Source organism: Lynx canadensis, chromosome C1 (assembly GCF_007474595.2).
Source record: "Lynx canadensis isolate LIC74 chromosome C1, mLynCan4.pri.v2, whole genome shotgun sequence".
Taxonomy (NCBI): Eukaryota; Metazoa; Chordata; class Mammalia; order Carnivora; family Felidae; genus Lynx; species Lynx canadensis.
The window spans coordinates 79,971,899-79,994,306 of NC_044310.1; the positions used below are offsets into that span (position 1 = coordinate 79,971,899).

The following is a 22,408-nucleotide window of genomic DNA, read 5'->3' on the forward strand; positions in this document are numbered from 1 at the left end:
TTATTCCATTATTAAAATAACGGATGGGTCAGGTGATCTATATGCTTAGTTCTACCATGTTGGCTCTCATCTTCTAGAATTCTCTACTGGGAGTGTGGATTCTGCCTAAGGAAGAATCTGTATCTTTAATGTTGATTTCAGCACATGGCCACTCCAGCTGGGATGATGGGAGGAGAGAGATACATACAAGCGGTTAATGTTTGGGGGAGAAAGTTAACCCTACAGTTCATTCAGAAAACATGGAAGTGAACTTTTAAAGGAACCAAATGTTTGCATTCTTATGCTATCCTTCGATGATATTATTCACGAATAGCTCACATACGGTGAGAAAGAACTCACCTTCACAGTTTAGGCAAAGAGAGGTCCATTGTGGGTTATTAATCCTAAAGAAATTCATAGTAAATGCAGACTTAAGAGGCAAAACTCTCGTTTGCCCAGTGTCACAGATGAAGTATCACATGTTGATGTGTTGCAATGCAGGAGCCATGTTTTATTAGCTTCCCTATTCCTAGCACCAGGCTGCACAGAATGGACATTCGATGGACACAGTAGTCCTTGTTCTCCAAATGGAATTTTCTTCACCTTACCTGCTGAAAAAGAGAGGTAAAATCAAGACCCAATTTTAATACTGACTTTGTCCCTTAAATTGTTGGAGAACTGGATTTCATTATTTTCAACAAATTCAGTGGAAATTGTCCTCACCTTTGGAATAAACAATTTAAGCCTTTGGCTCCCCAGAGCCTCGTGTTCAGTCTAACCGCCTTGGTGGCAGCCTTCAGGGACAGCTTGTATGTCTGAGGGTGGCAGCAGATAACAAGAGGGAGGAGGCTCAGGCTGCTGGCTAGAGCTGGATTCACGGTCAGGCTCTGTCACTCACAATTTGTAACCCCGGCAAGGTGTTAATCTCTCGAAGTTCACTTTCCTTATCTGTCAAATGGGGATGATACTGTCACCTACCTCACAGAGTCATTATGAAGATCAATTTTAAAAAGGCCGGAAAGTATACAGTGGCTGGCATGCAAGTTAAAAGCACAGAAAATCTTAGCTTGAAGAACTGACAGTAATGGACAGGAAGAACTTTTCTATTTCTTTTATTTTTTCAAGATCCACACAGCCTACTATAATAATAATTGTTATTATTATATTTTTATAACTAGTTTTAATAGCATGATTATTTTTATAATTATTTTAAATATTATTGTCGTATTTGGGGACTTTAAGCCTTTGTACTTTAACATAATTGAGAAACTTGGATGCTTGTGAACTATGGGTACTCAACCAACCTGGGAAGTCATTAGTTTGTCTTTTAGGTGTCCTTTTAGAAAGTCTCATAAACCACCATCTCTTATCATTGGGGTGCTTACAAAGGTCGGAAAAAACAAGTCAAAAGATAGATGCAGTCAAAGAAGGTCAGAAAAAGAAAATACCAATAAGAGCCTTAATTCTTTTAAAGAACATTTACTCTCATCTCATACATTTGTGTTTATAAACAGCAGCATATTCTCTATGAAATAATGCTTAAAATCGTTGAGGATTTACATGTAATTTCTTCAAAGCCTTCCCAGGAAATAAAACATAAATAAGTTCTTGATACTGATATAAATATTTTTAAAGTCTTTCCAAACCAGTGAACCTAAACACTTCCTTTCTTTGTGCCTTGCCCGCCTTCCTCCTTCAAATGAGTACTGTTGTTATCTTTAGATCCCAACGGTGCTTTGGATTTATGTACTGATGATTAGAGAGTAAAATTTTAAGAGTCTTCTCTCTAAAGTTTTTAGAAATACAGTAGTCTTCCTTATCCACAGGGATATATTCCAACACCCCCAGTGGGTCCTCAAAATCATGGGTAGTGCTGGGGCGCCTGGCTGGCGCAGTCGGTTAAGCGTCCGACTTCAGCCAGGTCACGATCTCGCGGTCCGTGAGTTCGAGCCCCGCGTCGGGCTCTGGGCTGATGGCTCGGAGCCTGGAGCCTGTTTCCGATTCTGTGTCTCCCTCTCTCTCTGCCCCTCGCCCATTCATACTCTGTCTCTCTCTGTCCCAAAAATAAATAAACGTTGAAAAAAAAAATTAAAAAAAAAATCATGGGTAGTGCTGAACCCGACATATACTAGGTTTCTTCCTATACATACCTACCTATAATAAGGTTTAATTGATAAATTAGGTACATTAGAGATTAACAACAGTAATAATAAATAGGCAATTATAATAATATAACTGTAATAAAAGTTAGGTGAATGTGGTCTCTTTCTCTCTCAAAATACCTTTTTGTAAAAAAAAAAACAAAAAAAAATAAAAATACCTTTTTGTGTTATATTCATGTTTCTTGAGATGATAGGAGGTGATAAAATGCCTACGTGAGGAGATGAAGTGAGGTGAATGGTGTAGGTGTTGTGACACAATGTTAGGCTACTACCGACCTTCTGATGATATATCGGGAGGATTACCTACTTCCAGAAACTGCAAATGATGGGAAACTACTGTATTTTAAACCACTACAGCCAGGTAAAGAGAGATTGTCTGAAAATCAAGCTAGCTTTGCCTCAAATTATCAGAAATTTAGTGAGCACTGATTCCTTTAGAATCCCCAAAGAAATCTTTTTTTTTTCTCCCAAAGAAATCTTAAGCAGGGTCGCGGTGATCTTGGAGAAGGGAGAAAAATATGAGCTATGTGCTAGAGAAAGGTTTTGGTCAAAATTCTATTAAAAACAGGAAGGTTAATCTGCCAGGACCTGATTAAGCTTCATTGGATCAAATACACAGCTCATGATTACCATTTTTTCTAGAGAACTTTGGGGGTAAGAAATGAATGACCTGATATCTACACTTGTTGAGATGCCAGAGATTGAAGTCACAATAACCTGGAGTTGAGTGAGGTGTCCTAGCTGCTCTATTTGCAGAGGATTTTTCCATGGACCAGAGGCTTCTCTGAAGTTTACATACATGTACAACTTCCTGTGTCCACTCCCTGCAGACCCGAGGCCTCCCTCATTATCTGGGACTCCAGATCTCACCCACCTTGTAACAGTTACACTCACAATTTTTCCTGAGTCAGGGGACGGGGTCAGTGAAAGCACAGAACAAGACTAGAGGTCTAAGTAAATGAAATGACCCTGCTATTTTCTTTCCCTCTGCTGGCATAGCCTTCTCCTGAGTGTCTCACTCAAATATGGGATTGGTTGTTGTTGTTGTTGTTGTTGTTGTTGTTGTTGTTTTTAATTTTTTTTTTAACGTTTATTTATTTTTTGAGAGACAGAGACAGAGCATGGGCTGGGGAGGGAACAGAGAGAGAGGCGGAGTCACAGATTCTGAAGAAGGCTCCAGGCTCCGAGCTGTCAGCACAGAGCCTGATGCAAGGCTCGAACTCATGAACCACGAGATCATGACCTGAGCCGAAGTCGGGTGCTTAACCGACTGAGCCACCCAGGCCCCCCCAAATATGGGATTGTTTTTAAAAAACGTCTCAAGCCAGACGATAACCTTTGGTTCACAGTGAATGGACCAAATGCCCATCAGTAATAGAATGATTAATCTGAGCCGTGTTCAACACAGTGGGATGCATTGCAGTGGTTAGAAGGAGCCACCTGCTCCTTCAATATGGGTGACTCTCATAAACCACAATATGGGTGACTCTGATAAACATGGCATTAAGTGAAAGAAGCCAGGCACTATAGGGTATACGCTATTTTCTTTCTTTTATATAAAACCCAGAAACAGGCAAACTAATCAGGTAGGTCTCCCTTTGGGGAAGGAGGTATAGGAGGGCCTTCTGGGGTGCTGGTGATATATTTTTTTTAACATTTATTTATTTTTGAGAGACAGAGAGAGAGTGTAAGTGGGGGAAGGGCAGAGAGAGAGAGAGGGAGACACAGAAGCCGAAGCAGGCTCCAGGCTCTGAGCTGTCAGCACAGAGCCTGACACGGGGCTCAAACCCATGAACCTGAGCCGAAGTCAGACACTTAACTGACTGAGCCACCCAGGTGCCCTGATACTCTGTTTTTTGTTGTTGTTATAGTTCTGAGTGCTGGTCACATAGCTGTGTTCTTTGTTAAAATTCACTAACCTGTACACTAATAACACATGTCCCTGATGTATTCGTAATTTCATTAAAAAGCTTTTTAAAATGATATATGGAAGGGTGCCTGGGTGGCTCAGTCGGTTGAGCATCTGACTTTGGCTCAGGTGATGATCTCCTGGTTCACAAGTTGGGTTTCTTAGAGTCGCCAAATTTTAGAGGGCAGCTGAGGTAGAACAGATGTGAGGGTGCTGGGGCACAGGTCACACAAAGGCCTTTTGAGCATCGAAATGCTTGTAGTTCTGTGAGTGTTCTATTTGTTCTTTGTTTTTATACTGATTGGTTGTTTTATACTGATTGGTAGATGATCGCTGTTGTCCCATGAGTTTTAACAAACAAGAAAGAAAAGCAAATAAATGAATTGAGCAATAGAGGCATCTTTTGTTAAAATATTTGGATTTTGTCCTCAGTTCTTGAAATAGCTTCAGAGTAATAAATGTGAGGTGGATATTTTTTGTTATTCATAACAAACCCTTGTTAACCACATCTGTGTTTATGTTAATGGAGTGACTTTTGGAAAGCCCCTAGGTCACCACTGGATGGGGACTGGTTGCCAAGAGAACCAGTTATGATTAGAAGGTTGGAACTTCCCATGTGGGAAGGGGAGACAGGCTGGAGGTTGAATTCATCACCAATGGCTAATGATTTGATCAATCATGCCTATGGAATGACGCCTCTATAACAAGCCCAAAGGACAGGGTTTAGGGAGCTTCCAAGTTGGCTAGGAAGGTGGCACACTGGGAGAGGGCATAGAAACTCCACACCCCTTCCCACATACTTTGTTCTCTGCATCTCTCCCATCTGGCTTTCCTGAGTTAGACCTTTGGCTTTGAGTGTCCCTCTCTTGCAACCCTGGCTCAGAAGTCTTCTTTGGTACCTGAAATTGACTTCAAAGCAGAGCTAGAGAGTTCCTCCCTGTATGACCAGGGCTCCTGTATCAAAAGCCAGATTAAGCCTATTCATTTTGTGTGACCTCTCAAGCTAGCACCTTGCTTAGATTTCATCCTACACAAAGACCTACGATTCATTGAAGACCGAAAACACTTCACGGTTTTTCCAAATCTGCCCCCTGGTATATGAAACAAATTTCATGCAAAACGAGATAATTTCTCAGGATGCTTGCCTTTCCAATGCACATTGCCAAAAACTGGCACTGCCTTGGTTAGCGAGAGCACGGGGGTCATCTACATTAAACACCATACCCTTGTGTGCTTCTGCTGAAGGGTCTGCCTTAGCCATATCTGGTACGCAGGATCCTCTTTCTCTCCATCCCCACCCCCCAAGGCACTTGTGCAGCCATAGAAAATGGCCTGGGATGGGCTGTTGACCCAGGGTCATGCATAGTCTGTCTAGCTCAAAATAATGAGCTCATCCCAGGAATTTCAATGAAAAATATCGAGAGGATGAGTTAGCACCAGGAGCTGAATCACAAAGGGACATATTCAGGAGTGGATGAAGCCAGGACCATGCAGGGCCCATGGTCATGACATCCAAAGTTTGGGGCGAGGAGGAGTGACACCCTAAGCACCAGCCAGGAGGAAAAATAAGACTGAACAAGCGGGAAAGAACACGGCAGAAGGTGGAAGAGCAGGAAAAGAGTAGCTGAGAATATTTCCTGAATATTCTTTCTTTTCCTGCGTTTCTGTGCACTCCTTAGAATAAGGAATAAACGTCCGTTCTTTGTATGTGACCTGGATAAATATCTATGTCTTGCATCCAAAGCCCAGAAAAGTTGGAGCAGATGCACACACTGCTCCCTTCTTTCTGCCCAGTGATTGGGAGCAGGTGTGGAGGAATCCCAGATTATTCTTGTTATGGATTTTCGGTGCTGATAGGGCTTGCTAACTCATCAGTGACCCTACAAACTTTCCAGGCCTCAGATGGACAGGTCTCTAAATTACAAGACTAAATAATTATACCTCACTGAGTTTCCTCATTCCCAGCTCCCTTCCAGTTTATAGACAGGGCCCTCCTTCCGGGTGAGAAATGGCTTGGGGGAATAAAGGTCATTGATTCTCATGGCTTTTCTTCCTGTGATTTGTAAGGAGGGGGAGGAAGGAATTCCTGAAGAAGGCATTTTGCATTTCTGTACAAGAAGAAACTAGAAAAAGTCCATCACCTTGCAGCACTGACTATTCTTTGATTTTGCATGATCATGCCGTTAGGCATTAAAAGAAAAAAGGCCCAAGCAGCAGTGCTGAATTTTAGGGCACTCCTAGCTCATCTGGTGCTTGCTGTTTAGACTGGATGGTTCTGGGCGGGATAGATGCAAACTTCATCCCTGCAACCGAACGGTGGGGGTGCCCACATCAGCCCGAGGGCAGAACTGCCAGATCCCGGACTGTGTCTCCCCAGTGTGCCTGTCACCGGTCTGTCTTCCAAGCGGGGCTTTATTGCACAAATGAATGCTTTATGGCTTTTTTGCACTTGGAAGTTCACTGAAGGTTGATTGATTCAGTTAGTTGCTCTTAAAAAGAGTTCTCTCATTGTAAACTTGCTTTGTGAGATGAATTTAAAACAAGCCAGGCTGATCTGACTAGCTCTGCCTCTCTCCTTGTCTACCGCCTGAGAAGCATTTGAAGCTGTTTGCCGAGGAAATCGTTTTCTTCAAACGTTCATTCCTTTCCGTCTTGTGGATAATCGGACTGTTAAGGCCCCACCGCTTGCTGCTTTCCACCTGTAAAAGCAATTGGAATCTGGGCTGTGGGCTGAAGCAGTTAACAGGGTGTCCCCTCCACTCTGGGGAGAGGCCCCCTGAATGGGAACAGTCCAGAAATTCCTAACTGCCAGGCTACTGCAGGTGCCCTCCTAACTTGAGGCGCTCTGACTCATTTCTCTCACCCCACTTCTGAGAGGCTCAGGAGCCCAGTTCCGTCCCGGAGAGGGGGGCAGCATGTGGCTGGGACTTAGAAAGGCTTACAGAGAGAAGAAAAGAGTCCCATGTTTTCCCTGCCAAACATGAAACAGAGGCCCGCTTGTGCCCCTTCTCTCCGGTCATCCTGCCTCTGTTCCGGAATAATTTGCTCCGTGAAGAGTGGGCAGGGGCCCCAAGTTGCAGCTCCCTCCCCACCCCCACCCCCACCCCCATAGCTGTTCTTTCATCCCTGTGGTAATTCCCATCCGAGGAATGTCTCTGGTTTACCTCAGAATAAACCCCCTTCAGGAAGAAGTGTCCAAACAACCCTCCAAAACAATAGTGCTGATGAGCGTGGTGGCATTCCTTCCCTAGTGGGAAGGGGGATGGTCCCGAAGATGAATTAACCCTGTTGCTAAGCAACCGTCTCTAACCCCAGTCCCAGATGAGCAAGATGAGAAAGAACCAGGCCACTGATTTCCCAGTCTCTGCTCATTACCAGTCACGGCTTTGTCTGAACTGAGGGCGTGCAGATGTCCTCGGACTTGCTCTAGTGGCAATGCTGGCTTTCATGACAGAGTGACAAAACAGCCGTGGCCTGGAAGCGGGCTGGGTCACTTCCTGCAGCCCTGATGAAGTGTCCAAGGCAGCGAGGCTGTGCCAGAGACCAGCCCTGTACAGTGCAGCTCTCTATACCTTTTCTCAAGCCACACAACCCTGGGCGCTGAGTGCCAGTTACGCTTGACAGATGATGGGCTTGAAGCTCAGAGAGATGCAGCGACTGGGCTAAGGTCGCCCAGGAAGTGAGCAGCTCATTTACCCGGCTCTGTCTGGGAGAAAGCACGGCGGTCCCCCCACGTCGTCAGCTGCGGTTGCCAGGCTTCTGCCGCACCGCTGGGGAAGAAGAGTGGGGGCAGCCACGCAGGTACTGGTGTTCGTTATCAGACTAAATATTTGCAGATGAAGAAGGCCTGCGGAGCTGCTCACCAGCCGGTCACGATGTGATTTCTTTCTGGTCACACAGCAGCTTACCGTCCGTCCACGTAGTTACGCTCATCTGGAGTTGAGGGAGAGGCTGAGCCTTCCCCGCTTGGCGCGGGAGGGATGAAGTCAGGTCTTCCTGGCGGGTGAGGAGTGTTACCCTCTTACTTCCTCTCAATGCAGCCCCCCAGTCTCTGGGGCAACAGCAACCCCGAGGCCCTGCGACTCGAATTTACTACACTTTTTCTTCCTGAAAGCTCTTCTCATCCTCCCAGACTCTTCTCAGTGGAGCCTTCGTGACTGTTCCCCTCCCTGTTCTCAGAGCGCTCTGGGTGACGGGGTGGCCACCGTGGTCCCGCACGCAGGTTCCCGTGATGGGCGGACGTGTTGCCCGACTGCTGGAAGCTTTGCCGGCCGACGGTCTTCAGCCGCCTGGCTCCCCAGGGATGGCCCCGGCTGCCTGAGTCGTGCCCCATTCCGGGGGCCCCAGCCAAAGATTAATCAGTGCAGTGACCTTCCCTTGGCCTAACTCTGTGAGGCCTTTCTAGCACCGGCGCTGACCGTGGGTGGCAGAGGCCATCACCAGGCCTACGCTGCCGTTGGACATCCCCCTCTCCCCATCCTGCATCCCTCCCTGCCCTTCCGCACGTGTGGATCCCAAGGGCACCCTGCACGCTCAGCTCTGTCTCAGCGTCTGCTTCCTGTAGCGCTCACCTGCCACATTCTCCCTTAGACCTTCTCTGTACGTGACTGTCCTGCCCTTTAGACTGAGCTCCTTAAGGGCAGGGGCTGAACCTTGTTTATTTCCCAACCCACAGTGCCCAGGGCAGGCGTGTAGTAGGTCCTCAGGAGAAGTTTGAGGATAAATAAATGCAGTCGTTTACAAGCTGTTGTGAGACAGAGGAAATGAAAGGCGGGATAGGGCACCTCATTCAGTGCCTTTTGTTTACTGTCGCCTTCCCAGAAGAGTATGAGTTTCTCTTATCCTGTCCTCCCCTCCCCTGCGTCACTTCCCACAGGCAACTCCAGTCTCCAAACCGGGATTTCCCCCCAGACTCCATCTGTCTTTCTGGACTAAAAACTGGGTTCGGGATGTGGTCTCTCAGGAGCTGTTGAAGTAACAGGAGAAGCCAATGTGTGGGCTGGAGGCTGCTTATTCCAGAAGAACGACCTTGTGCTCCCCGGCTCTCTCCACGTGTAGACATTTTTCTCTTAGTTGATTCCTATTTATCTCAACCTTGGCACTTTTCATTAAATACTCTGTTTCAGGTGAGGTCAACGTGTTGCTGACACCTAGCCAGGCCCGTCCCAGGGCTCTCAGGAGGTGGCACCCGTGGGGTTGGCGCTTGTGGAGGGAAATGCCATGTTGAGCTGGGACACAGTTAGCAATCAAGACGAGGGACTTGGGCAGAACAGCAATTCCTTTCCACGATCCTTCCTGGAAGACACTTCAGGGACAGGTGCTCCCATCTCCATTACCCCCACAGAGTTAGGAGGAATGGGCAGTTCTCTGAAGGGAGAAGCTCTGATAAGCTTCACATGAGGGACCCCAGCGGGCACGCTGAAGAAAGCTTCGTGGGTCTCAAGTCACAACCCTGACTGATCCTGGGATTATTGTGTCAGGAGCTTCAGTACTCTACCCCAGGTGCACTTTTGAATAGCCTGGGCCCAGCCACCACGGCTGTAGAGGCTCCTCGCTGGGCCTCCTTGAGGACTGGAAGGAAATTGGCCCAAAGGAAAAATTGACTGGGAGTCTTATCCCCTCACGGAGGACTCTCCTCCTCTCCTAAGCAGGCCAGGCACTTTCCTCGTGTCATCTCAGGCCCAAAGTGGCTCCCTGTGACGTGACATTGGAGGCCCCCCCGAGGGAGGACATTCCTCTGATCTGCAGTCGTGCAGCTGTGCTTGTGTGGGGATCAACACATAAACAAGAGCCGCCCAGGCGGCATGGCAGACTCCTAAGGTAATCAGAACGCATTTTTATCTGTAGTCTCAGCATTCTTCACGATCTGTTTACTGTTGGTAATTCTTCCCTGCCCCTGCACGAGAACTCCAGCAGGCCCCAAAATGTTTTTGCTTATTAAGTAGGAGACAATCCTTGAGTCCTTTTAGGCTTCAAGTGCTGACTTAGCCCAGCAATGAGCGTGTCTAGTTCCCAAGAGCAGTCAACATCCTGAACCCAGTAAGAGGCCAAACCTTGTCTCCTTCCCCAGTGGCTGCCTGTGGGCTGGAAGCCAGCTGTGGGGAACTGGGTGGCAGTCTGGTTGACTTCTCCTCAGTCTCTCTGTGGCTGGCCCATGGGCTCATGGCACAGGGGAGGACGAGGAAAAAGGTGAGGAAAAGTCTCACTTCATGGATGGAATCGTCATAAACTGGCCTCACCTTTCAGGGACGACCAGTCATCTAAAGCCGGCTCTCCCTCTCTTGGGGTGTTCTCATGAGCCACTTATAGGTTCCCCCCGGACTCCCCACTGTGACAGTGCCCTTGGCCTCCACATCAGGACATTTCCATTTCAAGAGGTTATTGACACTCCTTTTTCAGCCTTTAGTCATTTACCTCCAACTACTCTCTACTAGAGTCTCTCTGCACCTCACAGAGGTGCAAGATCCTTAGGCCAAGATCCTAGGTGACCCCACATGAGATCTCTCTCCTTAAAGTCCATTGTCCCAACACTACACAACTCTTACCCCAACAAGCCTGGTGTTTTGGCCAATCCTGCCACGGTAGCAGTCTCCTGGCTCAGCTTCCAAAGCTGGGGGCTCAGTCAGTTGACTGTCTGACTCTTGATTTCTGCTCAGGTCATGATCTCACAGGTTGGGAGATCGAGCCCTGTGTTGTGTTCTGTGTTGAAAGTGTGGATCCTGCTTGAGCAATCTCTCTCTCTCTCTCTCTCTCTCTCTCTCTCTCTCTCTCTCTCTCTCCCTCTTTCTGCCGCCCTCCAAAACCTATGGCTCACAGGGATGATGCTACCAATAAACTTGTTGTTTACCTCATAGAGTCAAGATCACTAGCAAGAGGACAAAGTCCCAGATTTAGTCATTAGTGAAAAGGCAATCTTTTTGGCAATCTTGCTTATAAAACTCAAGGAACTGAGCTGTGCAAACTCGTGACCACAGCTCTGCCCCTGTGGACTGAGGGGGAGAAAGAAAGGCTGGAAATGGACTCAGATGTCAGTTTGGGTCACAGCAGAGGTGGAAGGGGGTGGATAACAGGAAAATCTTCTGCTCTTTGAGCAGCACTGTGGTCAATGGCATGGATTCTAGACCCAGGTAGCTCTGGATTTGAATCCCAGCACCTGCTGACCACCCATGATGTGTGTAATTTGGGGTAAATATTTCACGACCTTGAACCTCAGCTTCTTTAGTAAAATGTGGATGTCCCTTACCTCACGTGGTGCATTCATGATAACAAGATGAGATTTTAGGTGGAAAGTGACTGCACAGTGACTGGCACCTGGCAAGCTCCCCATAAGTCAGTTCAGCCCCACCAGATGCTGTGTTTTACGGCGACTCAGGAGAAGAACTCTGAAGAGGTCATACATGTTACCCTGGTGAAAGTCACAGCAAAACCTTTCAACCCTGAGCTGGAAAAGCAGGGACGTAGGAAAAGGTATTTACTGATCACATACTGTGTGTCAAACTAAGACTTAAGAAGAGTCTTCTTAAAGAGCATTTTGAAAGAGCTTTCTCATTTAGTATTCCAAATAATGCTATGACATTGGTAGTTTTTATAAAAAGAAATCAAGGCTCAGAAATATCTCAGATTGGCTTAGATTTGAATGCATGGGACAGAAAAACTGAAAATAATAATGACTTAAATAGGAAAGAGAGAGACATAGTGTTAGCACCCAAGCTTCTCCTATCTTGTTGCTCTCCCGTCCTCAGCATTGGCTTCCACTCCGTGGCTCAAGATGGCTGCTTAAGCTTCAGCCATCCCCTCCACATTCCAGCCAGTACGAAGGAGGAAGGACTAAAGAAGGGTGCACCTTCTTCCTTCAATGGCACTTCCTGGAAGTTGTACACATACTACTTTCCCTTACAAGCTATTGGCTAAAACTTAGTCACCTGGCTACACATAGCTGTCAGGGAGTTGGGAAATGCAGTCTTTATTCTAGGCAGCTCTGATTTAAAAATCAGAGCTTCTGTTACCAAAGGAGTAAAGAATGGATAGTGGGCCGAACAACGAACAATTTCTGCTATGGATATTAAGTAACTTGCCCAGAGTTTTCCAGTTGAACTCTGTCTGAAGAAGGTGCTGGTGCTACCAGAGGGAAGAGGCAGGAAGGACATAGGAGTGTGAGGAGGTAGAAGCTTAGGATAATGTCGGCCCTGCTCCAGGGTCTCCTGTCTGCTCTGCTGAAACTCCAGTTGCTTTGCCAGGAGTCTAGTCAAGTACCTAGCCACCTGAATCTTCACTGAAGAAGAAAGCCACATGGCTTTGCCATTGGACGCTGGTGCTAAAACCTACATGGCAGAGGAGAGAGGAAATATGTCAAAGTCAGTGTTGAAAGGGTGGGAAGGGGTAAAAAGTAGAGCGATTTTCATTTCCCTTCAGCTTTCTGCCTCTTGGCTTCTCTTCAACAATGGTTGACTCATGGTTCCATTCTATTTTAGCTGATACGTGGTCAGCTTTTACCCTATGGAAGACCCCAAATGGGCCTGGGGCGGGGGGTTGTTGGGGGAAGATCATTGAAAAGATGTGATGGCCAGGGGACCTGTGAGATGGACCTGGGAAATGTGAGTCTGGATAGCAAGAAGAACTGGAATTTGAATTGTGATCTTTTGACTTCACGTTACGAACAAGCAAGACGAATGAAAGCAAGACTAGGCAAACCCAGCTCTCTCCAGAGTACAGACCCCTGATGCCAACACCAGACATGGGTACCCCACTTTACAAAATGTCCCTCAGTCTCTTGCCCAGGCAATGATCCAGGGCCATTAATGGCTAACAGAAGCATCACAGCCACCAGACCCAACTGAGGACAGGTGCAAATAGTCAACATGCTTCAGTAGCCCCAGGGGGCAATGCAGAACTGTGAATGGTCTCCAAACTGGTTTTCATAACAATGACCTTAAGTCAGCAAGGCAAATGGGATCCTATCCTCATTGCACTCTTATTTCAGAAAACAGTGAGTGCGCAAGAGATTTGAGGAAATCAAAAATGTTTAACACAGATGTTTAACCAAGAGTAAATTGTTTAGAGCACTTGTAAGTTTTCAATAACGTGGAGAGGAGTTGTTGACTCTGGCAGATGGAGTAGGCGGCTTTCGAGGAGAAGGGATCGCCCCAGAATTTCCCACCGTGAAGCTGAGCGCCCAGGACACTGTGGTGGATGAGCATTGGGGTTCCGCAGGATATGCCAATTCCCTTTCCTTTCATCAGGACAGGAAGAAGGGAATGAGCTTCCAAAATCCCTGTTGGAAATTACATTGATTTACCATTTCCATTCTTTATGACATTTTTCAGGGATTGTTAAATGTTTCTGGTCAGGGCTGTGTTATTATTTCAGCCTTAGTAGCCCTTTAAGGGTTCCCGACACCTCTGGAGAGCAGCATGTGGACTGCATCAGCACTGAGTGGGTCTGAGCTATAATAGGGTGTCCTCTGACCCTAATCCCAACCGCCGTCTGGATTTATGGGCTCCCACCAGTGCAGAGGGTGGGTGGAAGGACCAGGGAGGCTCACTAGCTGCGCGGTCAGCCTAGGGAGCTGGGATTACATAGCTGGGATCTGCTCAAAGCACCAACTTCATAAGATTCCCCCATTTTGCACAACCCTGCAACAGAAGCCACATCCTCATTGTGCAAGTTCAGGTTTAACCACAGACCAAACAGCCTGTGCCTTGCTAGGCAAGGAGGGGCCTGACCCACTGAAGAGTGCTTTCTTTTAATAAGGAGGAAGGGGTTGGGGCGCCTGGGTGGCGCAGTCGGTTAAGCGTCCGACTTCAGCCAGGTCACGATCTCGCGGTCCGTGATTTCGAGCCCCGCGTCAGGCTCTGGGCTGATGGCTCAGAGCCTGGAGCCTGTTTCCGATGCTGTGTCTCCCTCTCTCTCTGCCCCTCCCCCGTTCATGCTCTGTCTCTCTCTGTCCCAAAATAAATAAAAAACGTTGAAAAAAAATTAAAAAAAAAATAAGGAGGAAGGGGTTTTTTGGAGGGTGGGAATCAGGGACCCTAAGGTTTCAGATTAGGACACTGTGCAAGATATTGTCTTATAAGTTGTTAGGTCACTTTCCAACATGTGATTAAAATGAGCAACTGATTAAAATCCAGACATAATGCTATTATAAAATATTTTAGTTTGGACAAAGCCTGAGAAAAACTCAGGCTTCTCCTCCACAAAAACGGACAAACGTTGTCCAGTGAATTGAATGAATGAATACACGCAAACCATGGGGGAAATTCTAAAGGCTGAGTTGAGAGAACAGTGGATGGTAGAAATAAAACTTTTATCTTGAAGCTATAATAAAAGGAAACCCAATAAATTAAATGGGCTACAGGATTCATGAAGCTGAGTCATAAAAAAAAATAATAAACACAAAATCCCGTGGGTCAGGCAACATAAAGATAAGAATTCAGAGTCTGTTTGTTTAATAATAGGCTCTTTCCTGTTTAGACAAAGAGCATATCAAGGAATTGATGCAAATGTGTTCCTGTTTCTATTCTCATAGTTCCACTTTCCCGCTAAAATTACTTTCTGTAGCAGATGTAACAATTAAATGAGATACTATGTGTCACTAAGCTTCGGTGCACAAGAAAAACAAAATACATGTGGTTAAATTGGAATCTGAATAGTGCTGTTCTTCCTCCGTATTCCTTCTCCTTTTTCCAGTCTCCTCTGCTTTGTTGGTTCTGTTTGAGAACTATATCCCTGGATCAGTGCTGATGTGGCCCTGATCTCCAGGAATTTTGCTCATTCACATCCTCAGTCAATATTTATTGAGTTCCTATGATGTACCAGGCTCTCTTCAAGGCCCTGGAGACTCAGTGTTTAAGGATGACAAAGTCCCTGTTTACATGTGAGGGGTAATAAACCAACAGATGCATAAATCTATGGTATAACTTGGAGTCCTGTAAAGTGCTCTCAAGAAATGCAAAGGAGAGCAATGGGATAGAGACCAGCAGGTGGGGGTTGGGGGACATTTCTGTGGAAAGATCAGGGAACCCTCTCTAGAGAAGGTGGAGAAGTGTCCTGAATCATGTGAGGAGTAAATCCACAGGAGGATCTGGGCAAAGGACGTGGCAGAGGCAGAAGAAACAGCATGTGCAAAGGGCCTAGAAGTGGGAAACAAGACTGGTGTGATTTTAGGAAAACAAAAAGGCCGTGTGGCTGGAACAGAGTGAATTGCAGAGAAGGTTGTTGGTGATGAGCCTAGAGGCTTGCTGAGGGGCCAGGTCACGTGGGGCCTCATGGGGCATGCTAAGCGGTTCATTCAGATTGTTGAGACGTTATTGATGAAAACAGGATTGATGAAAAGTTATTGGAGGGTTTGAGTCACAATATCGTTTATGTGTATTAAAAGGATCAGTCTGCCTATTGGACAAAAGGGCAAACCAGAAACAGAGACACCAGTTAGGAGAGGCAGTGTAACATAGTGGGCAAGGCTCTGGAGCCGGACTGCCTATGCCGTTAATGAGCAACGTGAACATAGCCAAGTTAAATGACTCGTCTGTGCCTCGGCTTCCTGATCTGTAAAATGGGGATGATCGTAGTAAAGTCTGCCACTTTGTGCAGGTGGAACCGCCCCCTGGAGCAGTGAACACCGTGTGACGGGTACCTTTTGGAGCTGTGCAACACTGTGGTCTTACTAATAACAGAGGTGGGTCTTTCTACCTCGTTGGGTTAAACGGTCAAACACAGAGAAGTGCTTAGAACAATGCCTGGCACCTAGGAAGAGTTTAATAAATATTAGCTATTATTTGTAGTCCGGGTGAGAGATGATGGCGGCTTGGACTAAGGTGCTGGTGGTACCAACCGGGGTGGTGAGTGCTCAAGTTTGAAATAAAATGTGAAGAAAGAGCCTGCGCTGGCTCCCAGGGGCACAACGGGTCCCGATGATGGAACTCGAGGGCTCCATCTTCGCCAAGACTTCTAGGTGGGGGGTTTTTTCAGTCTGATTCATTTTGGAGCTGAGTTTTTCAGCATCTTCCCCACCAGTATGTTTCCCGCCTCGAACGATGAGTGTACGTAGTATCTCATTGATAGAGTGACCGTGCAGGGAAGAGAGTTCAGTGCTTCTCTCGTCTTGTGAGGATAAAGTGTGCAGAGCCTTCAGGAGTTACTGTCTTGAGGCCACAGTGTCCCTGAAGTCCTTAGTGTCCCTGGTTCCCGAAATGCCTGTCCTTGTGCCCTCGGCCACCCTCCATGGCCCCCAAAGGGCTCAGTTAAGAAGCAGCCCAACCAGGAAAAGAAGCACCAGAACATACATAAAAGCAGACGGTTCAAAGGCACCATTCATTTTCATTTCATCACTTTCATCAACCACAGAACCCAAGTCAACCATTTAAGGTTAAGAAATTTGTTTGGAGGGGCACCTGGATGGCTCAAGGTGGTTAAGCGTCTGACTCTCGGTTTCTCCTCGGGCCATGATCTCACGGTTTGTGAGTTCGAGCCCCACCTTGGGCTCTGCACTGGCAGCCTGGAGCCTGCTTGGGATTCTCTCTCTCTCTCTGCCCCTCCCCACTCTCTCTCAAAATAAATAAATAAATAAATAAATAAATAAATAAATAAATAAATAAAATAGACCCTGAAATTTGTTTAGGTTCTGTTCCATTTTCTCACCCACTTGGCCCTAAGGAATCTCAAACAGGAATCTTGGAGGCGGCAGGGGCATCGGGTGGGCTCAAGAGTGCAGACGCCTAACCCCTCCAGGGTCTTTCTCAACCCCCCAGCACGGCAGCCATGGGGTAGGAGGTGTGAGTAGCTCTACGTAGCTGCTCTGCCACCCTCGGCCTTAGGTGCCAGTGACATTGCTGTCTGGTAACTCATACGTGAGGTAATCTCATTTTATTTGTTCTGGACGCGTGAGGCATGCAATTCCTTCTTCAGAAGTTATAAAGTGGGGCCCCAGCTAATAACTCAACATAAAAAGAGGCTGCCGTTTTCTCATTCTCAGGCGCAGTAATAATTCCTGCCGTGAGCCAGTCATCATGGAAATGACTCAGGCTTTCTCTCCTGTGCTAATAAGGTTTAACTGTCTTTGGTCCTGACTCAAACTGGCTGGGAGCAAAGCCCAAATATTAGAAGCTATACCAAAGTGTGCCACTGTGTAACTGTTTACTTGACTTACCCGGATACTCTGCAACCCGGTCATGCCAGCCCTTGGCCTTCCTTCTGAGTCGGCTGCCTTCTTAGCCCAGTTCACCCAATGGGGGTATCTGTTGCCCTCTGTCCTCTCTTGCCAGGAAGCTGAGACCACGGTTCTGAACTCAAAATCAGGCATCTGGCTCTCTTTGCATCTCTAATATTAACGATGCTTCGTGTCTTCTTGGGGGGGGTCCCAGTATGAGAACTGATCCAGCCCCAGCTCTCAAGTGAACCCTCTGGTTAGAGGGCTATGACGGAGGGACCCTCCGGTCTTCTTTTAGTTGAAATGATCACTCTGGGGTACACCTGAGATCCTGGCAGTTCAGAAGGGAGCCAGAGGCCCTTCATTTATCTGTAGACATTATCGATTATCCACCCAGCACCCGGCAGTGCTAGTCATCAAGGACAGAGCGACAAAGGCACAGTTCCTAACATCAGGGACCCCGGTATGGCGGGCTGATGAGAAAATAAACAAATGGAGAACAGTGTGGCCAGTGTTGTAACAGATCTTCAGGTGCTACAGGGAATTCAGGGGGTGCCTGACCCGCACCGGTGGCGAAGAAAGAATTCCTCAAGTCCGGCATGCTTAAATGTCTCCAGAAGGGTGCACAGAGCCATGTAATCAGAGAAGGGTCAGGAAGGGTGTTCCTAAAGAGAGAGGGAACAGCATGAAAGGCATGTGTGACAAAGCCAGCTAGCTGTGACAGGAAGATCTACTTTCTCCCCCTTCCTGGGCTCACAGCCCCTCTTGCAGTGTGACAGAAGGTGTGCAGACATGATGGGTGGGCCTGACCCAGAAGACCCTGTCCTATATGCCCTTCTCTGGGCTTTCCCATGTCAGCTAACTGGGAGCAGGTAGGAATCAGAGCTCGAAGGGCTCGCATGCCACTTGCAGGAGCTCCAAAACTGAGGTGCGGGTGAGAAGAAATCACATTTTGTTTTTAGAATAAAAGAGATGGTACATTGTCAGTGGTGAGGTTGAACTTGACCTGGGCTCTGTGCTCCTGGAAAACAGCGCTATTTAAGAAATCCCCTGCCCTTTTGTTTTCCCAAACCCTTTATCCTTTGCTGTTCCAAGGCTAAGCCTCAGAGGACCACCGTGGCCTCCAGTGTTTCAAGATAATAAGACCCATCTGCCTCCTTTCTCAAGGCTTCTATAGGACTCGAGGATGACTCCCTTCTTTACCAACCCACCTAGAACCCCAGGGCCCCTTCCTTTTTTGTTTGAGACTTTCCTCCCCCATCATTATCCTCCTGATTGCAATAGCTGGAATGAAAGCAGCTCTTTCATTGTCTGTGGCATTTCGTCTTTATGTTAATACAGTAGCATCGATCTGAAACTCACTTCTACTTGGGAGTAGATGGCTATGTGCTTTATTTTTCTTTAACAACTTTTATTATTTATTAATTTGTCACCAGTCAGCCATGAGGGAAGAGTTTGTCTTCTTCACCATTTACCACCATATCCCCAAAGGCCTAGAATAGTTCCTGGTACACAGTAGGCACTCAATATTTAGGACAACTCATGGTATGGTGACCCCTCAGCCCATGTGAGCTTTCTGCCATCCTCCCTAAGCTCCTCCTGCCCTTCTCTCTCTTGTCTCTCTCCCTCTTTCTCTGTGTCTGGTTGTCTCCTGCTCTAGCCCCTTTCTGCCCACCTGCCTGCCCCTCTCTTCCCTCTCTCTTTTTTTATTCAAGGTTTTTTTTTTCTTTTTTGAGAGAGAGAGAGAGAGAGAGAGAAATCTCATGAACTGTGAGATCGTGACCTAGCTGAAATTAAGACTGAAGCACGTGGACGCCCCTTCATTTTGATCTCTTTCCTAATCCCTCTCTTCCTCTTGCTTCCCTCTCTCCTCCTCAGGCCTGGCAGTCCCGTCTCCTCCCTTCAGCCCCTATTCTCCAGTCAGGTTGTTCAGTTGGGAGTGTGCAGGGTCAAGTGAAAAGGCTCCACCTGTGGCAGGAACGAACCAGCCAAGCTCATGTCTGTATCTGCTGGGTCAGGACAATTCTAGTGACTTTGGACATGCATTTGGCCAAGGGATCCTTCAAAGTTAAAGACTCACTCAAAACTAGCCAGGTGAGTGTTTGGAAAACAACCAACAATTGGTCACTAAGCTTTGCTCTAAGCAAAATGCTGAGAGCTGGGGAGGAAACAGGGAACAGGATGAGGCCCCTGCCTTCGAGGAGCTCCCAGTCTATTAGCCAGGGAGGTTAAGGCCCACAGGTGATCTTCTGGGAAACAGTGGGGGAACAGAAACAGGCAGACATAGGGTGCCCGTGTGGAAGCCAGAGAGTTCTGGAAGGCATCAGATGCTGTTAACTTTGGGGTGTGTGGCCTATATGTGAACGATGGCAGCCAGACAGAAGAGGAGACCAGGCATTCAGCTGCAGAAGGGAAAGCGCCTGCCCGTGACTGCCAGGCTCCTCCGGGCCACTTGGGCCAGGGCTTGAAGAGAAGCCCCTTCGCTTGTCCAACACCTGCACTGCCTCCTCTCCCTGCCCCCTCCCCGAGGCTGAGGAAAGGAGCCCAAATCAATGCCTGCAGATTTCGGGAGAGCACAGAATCAGCACTGATGAGCGGGACCTTCAGTCGTGGCTACAGAAAGCATCACAAAGCCTCAGTGTCCCGCCGCTGGGTGACCTACCCTCGGTCCTCAACGGGACAAAGTGTCTCAGCAGAGTCGGGCACAAGCCCTCCCCCTAGTTTCTTACTAATTATCAGCTGAACTGGTTTAGCTGCTCGGAAGCTGTTTAATAATATCAACCCCTTCCTCTCCACATCAGTGTCCAATACTCTGGGGCACAGGGTGGGGCGAGCCAGCTGGAGGCAAGGGGAGAAAGAAGGTGGGTGGTCCGTGCTGGTGCACCCACTCCAGGCAGATGGCAGCCTGCCCAGTGTAAGAACTGTTTATGCTGAACACAACCTGGTCCTCTTGCAGCTGCTTCTACAAGAAGGGTGGGCCAGAGTCCTCCTGGGAAATTCCTGGGGGAACCTTGTGGCCTCCTAGGGTGGGTCCTTGTTCTATAACTCTGGGAAGGCAGAGGAGGGAGAGAGTGTTCTAGAGCCCTGGCATTTACAGATGTGCTTTGGGGAAGGAAAGAGAGGAGAATGGCAGTAATGAGTAAAGCCAGCGATGAGTGCACATTTGCCCAGGAGGCAGATTCTCGGAGCCCAGAGGGAATAGCGAGGGACAGGGTTAGCAGAAAGGGGTTAGCGTGAGTGTTTGCTCGAGCCACCCCCGAGTTCCTCCAGGAAGAGAGCCCCCATTTGGTTATCCTGATAACTTGTGCCGCTCTCCCCAATAACTGTGAACAAAGTACCCACTGAAAATATCCCCTCGAAGGCTTGTTGGCTTAGTCATTCCTTCCTTATCAGTGACGGTCTCCCTACGTGTATTTCACTCCCCTGGCTGACTCACAGATTCCCTTAAAAGCTGCACTTTTTGCGCCTTGGAAAGATAGTTTTATAATACCACAGCTGCTCCCTGGCCTGTGTGCTGTGTGAGTTGGTGTGTTATGAGTGTGCTGACAATATCTGAAACCAAAGTTCATGGCCCAGGTTAATGGATATTTAGGACAAAGTTCCTGGTTCCATTTCCAAATCTCCCTCCCCCGTCAACTGGGATATTTTAAAACACGTCTAAATAGCAATGCAAAAAAGACTAACTTGATTTACTTCTGTCTCCACTAAAAAAAAAAAAAAAAAAAAAAAAAAAAAAAAAAAAAAAAAATTAGCATTTTCCAGGTTCCACATTTCAATATTAAGATGCCTTACGTTATTGAAATATCAATAGCAGTAAAGCAACACAAGGAATCCTGGAGGCAGGGGAGCGACAAGGGGTAGATATTTCTAATATTTAATGACTGTGCTGTGCCAGGCACCATGCTTTGTACACATTTTATCCCTCACAGGAATGGGGTGTTAAAAGTGTGATGGATCTCATTCCACGGTTGAAGAAAGTTGAAGAAAGGCTCAGAAAGGCTAAGTGCCATATACAAGTTCACTTGGCCAGTAGAAGATGCAGCTAAGACCCGAGTCCACATCTGCCTGACTTCAAGGCCAAGATCCTTCCCACCACACCAGAGTCTGTCCACAAAACCCAGGATGCCTTCCTCAGCCACTGGAGTCTCCCTTGACCATCCAGCGGCACAGACAATGGTTGTTGCCTTTGGTTATAGTATCAACGCAATGTATCTTTTTTGTGTGCGTGGAAAGGCAGAATTATCTACTTAATGAAAAAAAACAACTTTTAGATATAATTGCTTTATGATTTACAAACTTCTAAAAAATCCATATGATTTAACTCTTACCACAACCCTGTAGGGTAGTATCATTGTTAGGGATTATGGTAAATACCTGTTGTTTTTGCCAGTCCATTATTTTGTTTTGTTTTTTTCTGGTACCTTCTGCTTCCTTTAGGGGATCACTCTTTATTCACCAAAGTCCGTGTATTTTGTCTGAGGTTGATCCCACCCACTGGCTCTGGGGGTCTAGACCCAAACCTAGCCAGTGAGGGCATGTCATCTTTGATCGGTTTTGGGGTGACCACACTGGGCCAATCAGAGCAAATGGGAGTCAGCTCCTGAACTTTGGCGGGAGTTTTCTTTTTGTTGGTGATGCAAAGCTCTAGGAAATGCTGCTGATTGTCTCTGCCTGTCTTTGCGTAAGGCTGCTCTGAGAATGGAACCACTACAGGGGAAGTAGAGCTGAAGAAGAGGCAGGGAGCAGGGCCCTGATGACAGTGTCTGTGCACCTGGGTCCAGTGGCACTCTAGGTCCCAGAAGCCTGGACTTCTCGATTCATTTTTTGCTAATTAATTTGCTTTTGCCTAATCTACTTTGAATTGGGATTTTATCGTTTTGTTATGTATCATTCAAGTTATTGCTCTCCATCATCAAAGGAAATCTGGTTCATGTCATTGCCTTCATCATTGTCAACTTTAGCGACTGCTTATTAATTGGAGGTTCTGCAGACAAAAGAAGCATCTAGCCCCAGAGATTTCATATTTTGTTAGGGGGTGGCAGGGCGTGGTGGTGGAGTGAGTGCTGATAATAACAGTATAAGGCATTGTGGACTAAAAATTGCACTTAAAACCACCCTTCCTCTTTCCTTCCTTCTCCTCAATCTCTCTCTCTCTCATTGGAAAGGGTACAGAGGAGTCTAGAGAAATGACAGAAGTGGGGAACTAGGAGGAAG

General features: G+C 47.1%; 1 long non-coding RNA gene across 1 annotated transcript in view; it reads left to right on the top strand.

Moving 5' to 3' along the window:
* LOC115521569 overlaps nt 1-19,599 on the top strand; it is a 51,688-nt gene extending 32,089 nt beyond the window's left edge. Inside the window, exon 3 of the long non-coding RNA XR_003971107.1 lies at nt 19,073-19,599. This is a non-coding gene — a long non-coding RNA (uncharacterized LOC115521569). The remainder of the gene's footprint in view (nt 1-19,072) is intronic.
* The last annotated feature ends 2,809 nt before the right edge of the window (nt 19,600-22,408 follow it).